Source organism: Colius striatus, chromosome 13 (assembly GCF_028858725.1).
Source record: "Colius striatus isolate bColStr4 chromosome 13, bColStr4.1.hap1, whole genome shotgun sequence".
NCBI lineage: Eukaryota > Metazoa > Chordata > Aves > Coliiformes > Coliidae > Colius > Colius striatus.
Genome location: NC_084771.1, coordinates 6,171,573 through 6,182,897, shown reverse-complemented (window position 1 = coordinate 6,182,897; position 11,325 = coordinate 6,171,573).

Genomic DNA, 11,325 nt, shown 5'->3' with positions numbered 1-11,325 from the left:
TATTGACATGTGAGGAAGTGATTATGAACACAGAGCTTCCTAAGAAGCAAGGGCTGTCCCACTTTTCACAATGATGTTGGAGAACAGAAATCTCTGCGGAGCTCTAATGGGCTACAGGGGCGAGCTGACAATAAGCACTCTTTAATTAAGCTCTTTGAGAAAGTCAGGCTCCCACTGGGCTTGTTCTGAGAGCAGCAAAGCTCTTGATTTATAGCAATTCAATGCCCAAGCTTCCTAATACTGATGTAGGACAGTAAATCACCAAGACCTCTTCAGTGTAATTAAAGGCAGGATGTGCTGCTGGCTGGCTTATGGCAGCTCTGAGCGGGAATGCAGTCAGATGTATTCTTGGGGTTTTCTCCTGTAGCTTATATGGCCCATATTACATAATCAGTTGCACTGGTGATAGCAAAAGCTGAGTTAATTAGAAAGGGGGAAGTAGTGATGGGGAGATTATTCAGGGCCTTCCAAGTTCTGATCATGCCGCAAACTTGCTGCAAAGTTTTGAGAAGCCTGAAGGTTCAACATTCCTCTCTTAAATGAAGGGGAAGAAAATAATTAAGCATATAGGGTTAATTAGTTATGGCTAGATTTTCAGAAGTGCTGAGCAAATTTCAGCTCATTCCTGGCATTCTTTATCTTTGAAAAGTCAGGCCAGATAGTGTTATATTTCTTTACAGTGTTTATAAAGGCTAATAGTGCTCCTACAATCAAAATCTCCCTTGGCCATCTCACCAGGGCTCTGGCCATTAATGCAGCACATATGATGCCTGAATTAACTCCTGTCTGAAGCAGTGCTCCAGCACACAGTGTTAGACCAGTGATAAGCCACCAGTTAGTGTGAGACTAATTGTGTCTGCTGGCCACCCTATGCTGTCATTACATGGAGGCACACAAGGTAGTGCTGCCAGTGTTTGTGGCTAGAAGCACCTTCAAGCTGGCCACTGGCATTTTAGAGTCTGGGCATCTGGGCTTGGAGCAGCCCTGTACGTGAGGATCTGTTCTGATCCCCGATGAACCACAACGATCTGTGCAAATCAGATTGATTTGGGAATTCTCCTGTCTTCACCCTCGAGCCATTGACTCACATTATGCTTTTCTCTGCTAAACAGGAGAACTCCCTACAAATATGTGCTGCTTCTTAGGAATGTTTGCTCCTTCTAAAGTCATGGAATCATTTTGTTTGGGAAAGACCTTTAAGATCATTGAGTCCAACCACAAACCTCACACTGCTAAGCCCACCACTAACCCATGGCCCTGAGGACCTCAGCTACACGGCTTTTAAACATCTCCAGTGATGGGGACTCCATCACCTCCCTGGGCAGCCTGGGACAGTGTCTAACAACCCTCCCAGTGAAAAAGTTCTTCCTAATCTCCAACTAAACCTGCCCTGGCACAACTTGAGTCCATTTCCTCTCGTCCTATCATTCATTACTTGGGAGAAGAGACCGACCCCCACCTCACTACAGCCTCCTGTCAGATAGTTGTAGAGAGTGGTCATAGAATCATAGAATGGTAGGGGTTGGAAGGGACCTTTAGAGATCACCTAATCCAACCCCCCATGAAGAACCAGGTCCACCTAGATCAGGTCGCATAGGAACGTGTCCAGGATCATGTCTCCCCTCAACCTCCTCTTCTCCAGACTAAACACCCCCAGTTCCCTCAGCTGCTCCTCATCAGCCTTGTGCTCCAGACCCTTCACCAGCTCCATTGCCCGTCTCTGGACTCTGTCCAGTACCTCGAGACTACAGTCAGGTCATCCCTAAGCCCTTCCTTTGTTATGGCTTGGAGTCCTTCACCAACATACATATTTTCCTGTCACTCTGAAAAGCTCTGGCTTTTCATCATCTTTCTTGAATTAAAGGAAAGCTTACATCAGCATTGCCATGAGCACCAAATAACAGAAGTAATGTAACAACACCCCAGACTGTATTCCTTCTAACCACTGCATTGTGGCTATTTAACCGTGACTCAGTCTTGTTAAGAGTCATTGCTTTCAATCCTGTGAGCCTGCCCTCTCATCTTTGTCCTTTGAACCATGACTATATTAGTCCATACTGAAACAAAAAGCTAAGTGCTTGCCACAGGTAGCTGTTCCCTTTGTGTTACCTTACAGGGCTAAATAAAAACAGGAGGAAAGTAACCACACAATTGGAATCACTATCATTCTTACTCTTTCATGAGAGAAATTATGTCAATATTTGAAAACCACAATAATTCCATTTTCTGCTTTGGTGCAAAAATACCATAGGAAAGAAAATGCCAGCAACAAAAAGATCAAGATACCATTACAACTCTAAAGGTCACAGCTGTGCCATGGCTAGTGTGATCCGTCTGTGGGTGAATTCCTCTGTGGAGGCCAATCTGAGGCCTTTGTCCCAAAAAATCCCCCAAAATAGATTCCTTGCAGCAGGTAGGTCATTCTCTTACTCAGGACCGAATTTCAGTCTGTGTGCATATCAGATGAATAGAATGTGGTTCAATCAAAGAGACTGAAGGGAGAAGTTTTTTTCAAGCTATGTGATGTGCAAAAAACACCCAACCCATCAAGAAGAAAGGCATGAAAAAAACAATAGAGGAACCAAAAGTATAAAGGAGGAATAAAGACATCCTTCAGGATAAGGCAGTAGAACATGTGTGGGTGGAAAAGCACACAGGAGAGATATGGAAAATATTCAAAGAGAAATTACTGTATGCCCAATGGTTATGTGTGCCATTGAGCTATAAATACTTCAGGACTCGAGACAAGGGTAAAATTTATACAAGGAAGTGGAAAAAGTCATCTGATGTAAGGAAAAGCTCTCGAAAAGCACAGGAAAGTTGAAAAAATTGAAGAATTAAAAGAAAAAAGACCCCAAACCAGTTATTGAGGTGAAGAGAGCAGGCCCCAAGACACATTTGCTCTTTCCACACGTGGGTCTGTAAGTGTGCATGTTTATAAATGCCTTACTGTTAGCAATCCTGGTGCCAAGTGGGAAAGAGTGTGTTTCAGAAGCAGGCTGCACCACAAATGCTTACTATGGTCCTTTGGAGCCACCCTGGCTGAACTTTGTGGTCATCTTGCATTTCTCCCATTGCTCACTGGATCCTCTCAGCCTCCTGCCTTGCCTTATGCCCAACACTCCTGCAGGTCCTGACTGCTTTTCCACCCTGTGTTTGTTCAGCGTTGAAGGGAGCCAGTGCCACCACGTGCCCTGAGACCAAGCAGACCTACAAATTGCACCACCAGTGCCAAGGCCAGCTGTTTATGTCTCCACAGCTGATGAACATTCGTTTCTGTTTGCCCAGCAGCATACCTGTCTATTGACACTTGGAAGCAGGAACTTCATGGCCCCAGGAGATGTACGAGTATACAAATAAAATACTGTAAATCCTGTAACTACCACTATACTGTTGAGAACCACTTACAAGACCTGTGCCCAGAGGTGTGAACAACTTCCAGCAAGGGCAATTATGTATTCCCTTAAGGAATCCAGGCTCCCCAGGGCAGGATTCATCTCAGCTGACTTCAGTTATTTAAGAGCTTGGTGTTTACTCCTGGCTACTCCTACACTCATTGTGTAGGCTCCTTTCTAGGAACTGTGGAGGGAGAGAGGCTCCTTCAGAGGCTCCAGCTCTGACTCTCTGGTGAAGCCTGCATGGAAGGGCCCATGTCTCACCAAGGACAAGCAGCTTGTTGGGCAAGGCATGGATGGCTGCCAAGTGACTTCAGCCTCATTGCAGACAATTCTGTTTTCGATAACAGAAATGGTTGAGCTGTTGTAATATTTTGGGGATGTGTGCCAAGAGCTGAGAAGAAATATGTAAGAGAAGGTATTGGAGTGTACCTTCAAACCCCTCCTTTGACCTACCACACGCAGTTGTAACGCTGAAGCCCTGTGAAAGCTCATCCCAATGGAACACACTTCCCTGCTGCTGTCGTTTCACGACAGCTGCCTACATTTGCTCCCTCTTTAATCACACAGCCCCTGCTGAGTGAGATCAGGCCCCTGTACAGAAGGAACACGAATCACACGTGCAGTTGTACCTTGCCCTGAGAAGTGGGCATGCAAAAGCCAAGCATGACTGCCTGCTCTCTGCCCTGTCCTACTTGCCTTGCTGTAATTACATAAGCAGCATTTGCCTGGCTCCTACTTTCTTGTTTCTTTCGCTTGTTTTTCTGATTTTTAGGACACTCTTTTACTCGAGTTACACTGACCTCTTTTCCGAGAGAGGGTAACATTTTCTGACTAAAGCCTCTTATCTTTAATAACCCAGCACATTTACTGCTCAAGTCAATAGTTAGACTCGGGAATTCTTTTAATTAGAAAAGCAACCACTCTAATCAATAGTGAAACCTGAAAGCCCCACGTACCAGAGAAGCAGCTCTGCAGAAATCTAGACCATCTGCAAGGCAGACACCTACAACAAGTATCATACTCATTTTCTCCTTTTCATTCAGCAGTGGAAAATATGTGAACATATTGCAGGGCATCCAAGTGACCCCAAACACAATCATCTGTGAGAAGTTCTGCTTTAGTTATGGTGGAATAAAACACCAGCAGCAACACGGATATTCAGACCTGCTAAATATCACTCTCTTCATTAAAAAAGGGGGTACCAGTTAATATATTCCATAGTGTTCCCTCCACTCTTGCCATTGCAGTTTAGCCATGAAATGGCACAGAAAGCCCAACTCCCACCACAGCCAGCCAGCGTGGCCATGGATTTACTCCTTAACCTGTGACAGAGCCAGGGTAATATGAAAACAATTTCATCCAGGATATACACAAACTTGTCATGTGGAGGGCAGGGATGAACATGAGAGCATAAGACATATGGTAGGTAGGAAAGGAGAGAAATTGGTTAAACCAAAAGGTAACAAAGTACAGAAGGTCCAGCTCAGTCCAGAGGTGCCATCCTCATCCCACTGCCTCCCAGGCTGGGCTGCAAAGGCACGGTTTGTGCAAGGTGCATAGGATGGGCTCTGTGTGAATCCCAAACATGCTTTAGGATGCTGGAAGGTTCCTTTAAAATCTATTTGTCATGGGCTCCTATGAAGAAGAATCTGGTCCCCTAACTTTAAGTTAAGCAGTTGCCAACCTCCCAGCTGGGAAGGTTGAAACCCAACGTGAGAGGTTTTGTTGGAAGCCTTTGTGTAGGGTGAATGCTGGTTAGTGAGTACCGAGTGCCTTTTGTACCCAGCCCAGCATGATGGTGCTTCTCTACTCAAACAGAATGGAAGATTAATCAGATGTTAAAAATTACTATTCAAAAGATATTCAGGGTCATAAATATCCAGACTCACGGCAGCACATTCAGCAGCCTGTCCGAACCCCCTTCCTCTTTTCAAGAGGAACAGAAACTGCTTCTCAAACAAATGAGAACGAGACCTTTGTTTTGTTTTGTTGCAAAGAAAAATCAACTGATGATAGCAGATATTAAAAAAAACAACCCCCCTCAATTATAATCTTTATGGAGCAACCAGGATGGCTTCAGATTATTTTACATAACTGTGTTCAATCCCCCCTGAGAATTATTGCCTCCTACACTCCAGGGTGCCTCAGCTTAAAAGATGGCCAGTTATTTAACAGGCTTGAGAGTAGCTTAAAAACATACCAGCACTTGCTGTAAAAGAACAATTGCAAGTGAGTTTACTTCCTTATCTTCACAGCCCCTCTGTGATGGGCAGGAGATTGTTCTTTGATGGTGCACTTTATTCTGAAACGTGCATTGCACCTGTTGTGCTGTGTATTCAAATCATAATGAACTGAAAATAGATACATATATGACCAAAGCTTGGAGGCTCTTTTCAAGCAGTATTTGCAGTAGCAGCCTTGCAAAACGTTCCTAGTCAGCTTGCACAAAAAGAGCATGTTTTGGTTCTATAATTTGGAAAGGGAAGGAACATCTCCCTTTCCTGTGTTGCCTTCCTAGAGAAGCAGTCTGACTAAAGAATAGCTCAATATTTTTGCAGGGACTTAGAAATCTGTCTGGGGAAAGATGTCAAGATTCAGCCCCAGCTGTGTTGTAGCCCCTTCCTGGGCTACATTTATTCCTTTTGACTTTTAGTGTTTAAGATGTGTTTCTTGCCCCAATTGTCTCTTTTTTCTTAGCATAAATCATGAAGGTAAGTAACAGAGCAGGAAGAGAACTGAATTTCTGTCCATAGGCTTTTCAGCCCGGTAGCTTTCAAAAGCGTTTGCATGCAGACTACTGGAAGCAGCACCTTTGCAGCATGTGAGCATCCCTCATTGGAGGACAAGTCTCTTGCCTGGACTTCATCAGGCAGAAGGGTAACTTGTGTCTTCTTTCCCTCCCCTGGTCTTTTCTCAGTAGAGGCAGGTATTAAAGCAGGTAGGTAAAAGACATAAGCAGTGTGTGTGGGCTTTAGCATAGCCCAAGTACTCACTGCCTTAGAGAGAACACATGAGAACACTGGTAATATCTTCATTTTCCTTCTCTCTGATGACCTGGCAGCAAAATATGTCATCTCTTAATCAGGTTCTCAGTGAGCTGTACAGGGACTGGAGCGGCGATTAGCTGTGACCATGAAGATGGAAACATGCAAAGCCAGATGGACCAGCTCTTTCTCAGCTGCTGATGGTAAAAAGCAACCCAAATATCCCACACAGATGTAAAAGAGAGTTGAAGCCATTCCTGAGCACTCTGCATCATCCCCAGCACCCTTGGGGCTGTGCCTAACAAGGCTGCAGAAGCCTTTTCTGGTATTGTTTTGATGGTTAATCCAGCTGAGGGCTGGAGGAGAGGCACTGCATCAGCAGGATGTAGCCAGCCCTGAGAACAGCCTTTGCAGGGACACCCCAACTCTCTGCCAGCACCAGCTCCAGCCCACCTATAGGAACCTTTCAGTTAGAACTGTGACTCTGCTTTCTTCCAGCAGCAGGAGAGCTGTAAGGACTGGAGTTATTGCTGCTGGGCTCAGAGTTAAATCTCATGGGGAGGTTCAGAGGAAAATCCCCCTGTGCCTGATGGCTCTGGTCCCTTCTTGCCAACCCCCTCCACTCAGTAACCCATATCCTGCTCTTGCACAGAGGGGCTGGTAGGGGTCAGGGAATGGGAGGAGGAGGAGGCATTTGGTGAAATCAGTGTCACCCCTTCTTCATGCCTTGGGGCTGGATTTCCCATGTTCATGGCAGAGCAGAAGGGAAAACATGGCCCTGAGCGTGACTGTTATTCTTGTAACCAGGGACTGGTGTGAGAGCTTCAGTGCTTAAGTCAAAACTGAACAAGAAGGCCTGTAAGCTGGTCACTATGTGAAAAAACAACCTTCTGCAAACTGGCCAGAAAGGAGTATAGATCTCAGTCACCACTTGAGAAGGACAGAACTTCATCTATCCCAAGCAAGGCTAGTTACATGCAGTCAGCATCCTTGAGCTGCAGACAGACCCTAATGTTTAACAAAAGAGTGAGTTGAGCCTTGATGCCAACCCAACTGTATGGGAACCTGCAGGGTCACGTCTGCTGCTGGGAATCCCTTGGCACTGCAGCACTGTGCCTCCTTTCACACTTGGTTGAAGCTGTTCAAGAGGATGTGCCAAAACATGGATCTCTAAGCTCAGAAGGGGAAGGGTACAAGCAGAGTTCAGGCTGACAGACAGAGTATGCCACAACAACTGAGATGAGCTGCAGGGCACATGAAGAAGGGACTGAGCCCCAGCAGCCCTGTGGTGGGCAGAGGACCAGACTGTGGCTAAACCAGCCAATTTCTCATGAAAGCTCTTTGCAGAGCTGGAGCAGCAGCAGCTGGCAGCATGTCATGCTGGCTCAGATGAATGGATGAGCAGCATGGAGGGACTGATCAACCCTGCACTGGGACCTGCATCGATCTTGGACCATTCCAGGTCCGGTCCTTGCATTAGCTCCGGGCCCTGATCTTGTCCAGCCTCTTGGGGCTGTAGGACAGGAAAGAGGAACTCTCTCTCCTTCAATCTCTCTCTTTCTCTGTATATGTAAAAATTTTCCTCTGAAATAATGTAACTCATCTAGAAACAAGAAACTTGAGTCAACTTTCTGAGAACACTTTGGAGAGAGATTGATTTTGTGTTTGTGAGGGTATAAATTTGGGCTTTGTGACTTCAGCTGAACTAATTGGAATTTGCCCCATATAACCAAGCTATCCATTTTTGAATACAAATAGAAAACACAATTGCTATTAAATACTTTCAATCCCATTTTAATAGGCTCCATATTTCAGAGCTGGGATAAGTGCCTTCACTCTCTGCTATTAGTGTAAAAGCTACACGAATATCCAGTATTATTGTATGGCAGGACTGACGGGAAGGTAAAAACTTCATCTTAATTGCTGGAAAGAAAGTGAAGAGTACCTAGTTATGAGCCTACTGTATTCCCCCTCTGGGTTTGCCACTTATTCCATTCAGGGGAATAAACATCATTTACACTCGTAAGTACATTATGTCCTTTCTTCTCCTTTAAATAAGTCCCCGTAGGGAGCACTGCAACTGAGCTGCCAAAAAGGAAACCTTGGAAAAAGTCAAAACACATGATTTTAAAGCTTGAGCACATTTAAATCTATATTATCAGTGTGACAGATCTGTATTTTATAAATCAAGCCTCTAACCAGCTTTTTAAAACCAAGTGCAGCAGTCCCAATTACTCCTGTCAGCTCCGTGAGTGGAGAAGGGAGCACAGGTGGGTACTGCGGGATGAGCACTGCCAAGAGCAATCCCAGGCACCTACTCTGCACCAGAATAACATCACTGCCACAGCACTTGAGTCCACTCTGTTCTCTTTCTATTCCATTTACTCTATTCTGTAACTTTTCACAAGGAATTCTAGCAAGACTCAAAACACCAGGTCCACCTCTGGAACACGCTGCCCAGCCAGTGAGCAGCACGTGGCTGAGACAAGATTGGGATTTGAAATGAGGAGGTTCAGCCCTCTGTGAGAAGGTACAAGCAGCTGGGTTGCTTCCTCTCTTGTTTGTGATCACTTTGCAGGGATAACACCTGCAAAGGGACCCTAACCAGGGCACTGGCCTGGACCCAGAAAGCAGTGCTGCCCCAGGCACTTTGCTGTCTGAGCTCAAGTAACACAGGACTGCATCCTCTTATCTCCCTGCTTGGCAAAAAGAGAAGGGATACACTCAAAGCACATACTCCATATGCTAGTTTAGGTGTTTGCCCATAGTACACAGGTACCTAAAGTATCTCCATTGACCAGACATCAATAGTTTGAAACACAGACCCTGTAGCAGGCACTGAAGTTGATCCCTGGTGGCATAGAGGCTGTTTAAAAACAAGTGCCATGGGGAAAGGACTATCCTCAAGGGACCCTCAAGGGATCCTCCTAAAACTATCCTCAAGGGAACCAAATAATCTTCCCTTTTCCAAGCAGCCTGAGATTATTTCACAGCACAGGAGGAGCGTTGTCCCTTCCTCAGCACAATCAAATGCTACACAGGAAAACAGAGTTGAGATGTTCTTGAGCTCAAGGTGATTAGTGGAGCGTTAGGCTGAGCAAGGGCGATTTCCATTGAAAAGAAAAGATATTTAAGGTTTATGTAACTTAAATATTGCTGCTGTTCAATGAACTGTACAAATTCAAGAGTAAAAAAAAACCAAAAACAACCCCCCAAAATTGCATCAAGCCATCTGTGCCTCCTGTCTGTTCAGCGTGGGGTAGAGTCTTAACAAAGAAAGATTAATGTGTGGAAATGGAAAGAGCCACGTACAGAAAAATGCAAATAAGCATCAGGACTGCAGAGCCAGAGCAGAGGCTGAATGGTTACCTTGGGACAAACAGATAGAGCAGCTTTTCCACAGCCTATTAGGAATGAACTTGTATGTCAAGTAAACCTTTCCAGCTGCAAGCAGAGAATTAAGGAGGGACAGAGAGGAAGGCGGTGTTGTTTCTGCACGGCAGAGTTGCTGCAAATTCCTCAGGGCTGGGTTACTGCAAGAAAGCAACTTTTTACAAGGGCATGTAGGGATAGGACAAGGGGTAATGGCTTGAAACTGAGAGGAGGTTTAGAGTAGATACAAGAAAGAAATTCTTCTCTGTGAGGGTGGTGAGGCCCTGGCCACTGGCTGCCCAGAGAGGCTGTGGCTGCCCCATGCCTGGAAGTGCTCAAGGCCAGGCTGGATGGGACTTTGAGCAACCTGGCCGAGTGGAAGGTGTCCCTGCCCATGATCTCTAAATTCCCTTCTAACCCAAACCTTCTATGATTCTGTGATTTTAAGAGGACACAGAGGAAAGTATCAGGGAAACAATAGGGAGAGGAAAAACTTCTCCTGCTCAGGGCCTGAGCCTCTGAGAAAGGTATGAGCCACAAATGACCCCCAGGTAGCACCTACACAACACAGGGGAGAAGGGAGCTCAGTACAGCTGCTTGTCAGTGTGAGTCTGATGGGTCTATGTGAATCCCCTTCTCTTTATATCACCTACATGTGGTTATTTGTATTAACCATCCAAGGCAAACCTCGTTATCCAGCCTCAAAGAACCTGTTTTACATTTTTCATGGGGCACACCTAAAAATAACAAAAGAACATTTTTACCTGAATCCTAAACTAAAACTCCACAACATGTTTTGGTTGCATTTCTCACTCAAAAGTAAGACGACCATTTGCAAATGGCACTGCTGCTCAGTCTTGTTTGTCCCTTTTCCCAGGGGAGCTCTGACCTCAAAAATCCCTGAGGGTTTTGTAATCGATCAGGATCTGTATTTTCCAGGAGAATGCCTTATTTAAAAAGCATCTGAAAGCTGACTCTCGGCTAATCCCTTCACAACAAAAAGGCACTTTCTTTCTGTGCTCTCTTCTCCTTGCTATTTTTTTTCCTCTCTCCCTGCCATTTCCTACACTTTAATGTAGATCCAAATTTTGTGCTTCTTCCCTGTCCCCCCCTCTGGGGTCAGTTCTTAGTCAAAAGGTAAGTAAACGACGTGGTTCCTTCCTTGCTTTTGTGTTCTCTGTGGAAGAGCAGGCCATAGGAAAGAAAGAACTGGGTGCATGAGCCACACACCCCCTCTCCATCACCAAGTGTGTGAGCAGGATGGCAGCTCTGATCTCAGAGTACAGAAATACCAACAGCCCCTGTCTGGAAAACGTGAATTTTTCCAGAATGCTCAGGCAAACCTAAGGCTTTGGAGCTGTTATTAATAGACTGGGAGAAAACTCCCTGTATACACTAATGAAAAAGTGTCTAAGTACTTTGGAGCCATGAATTTCTATTTTTAGAGAGTTGTGGGTAGCTAAGTAGCCCCTGGCTGCTTGTGTCAGAGGAGCTGCAGCAAGTGTCCTGCCTATGGAAAACCCTGAGCCACAAAGGACACAGGATTGAAATAATTTCCTATAAGACAGCCA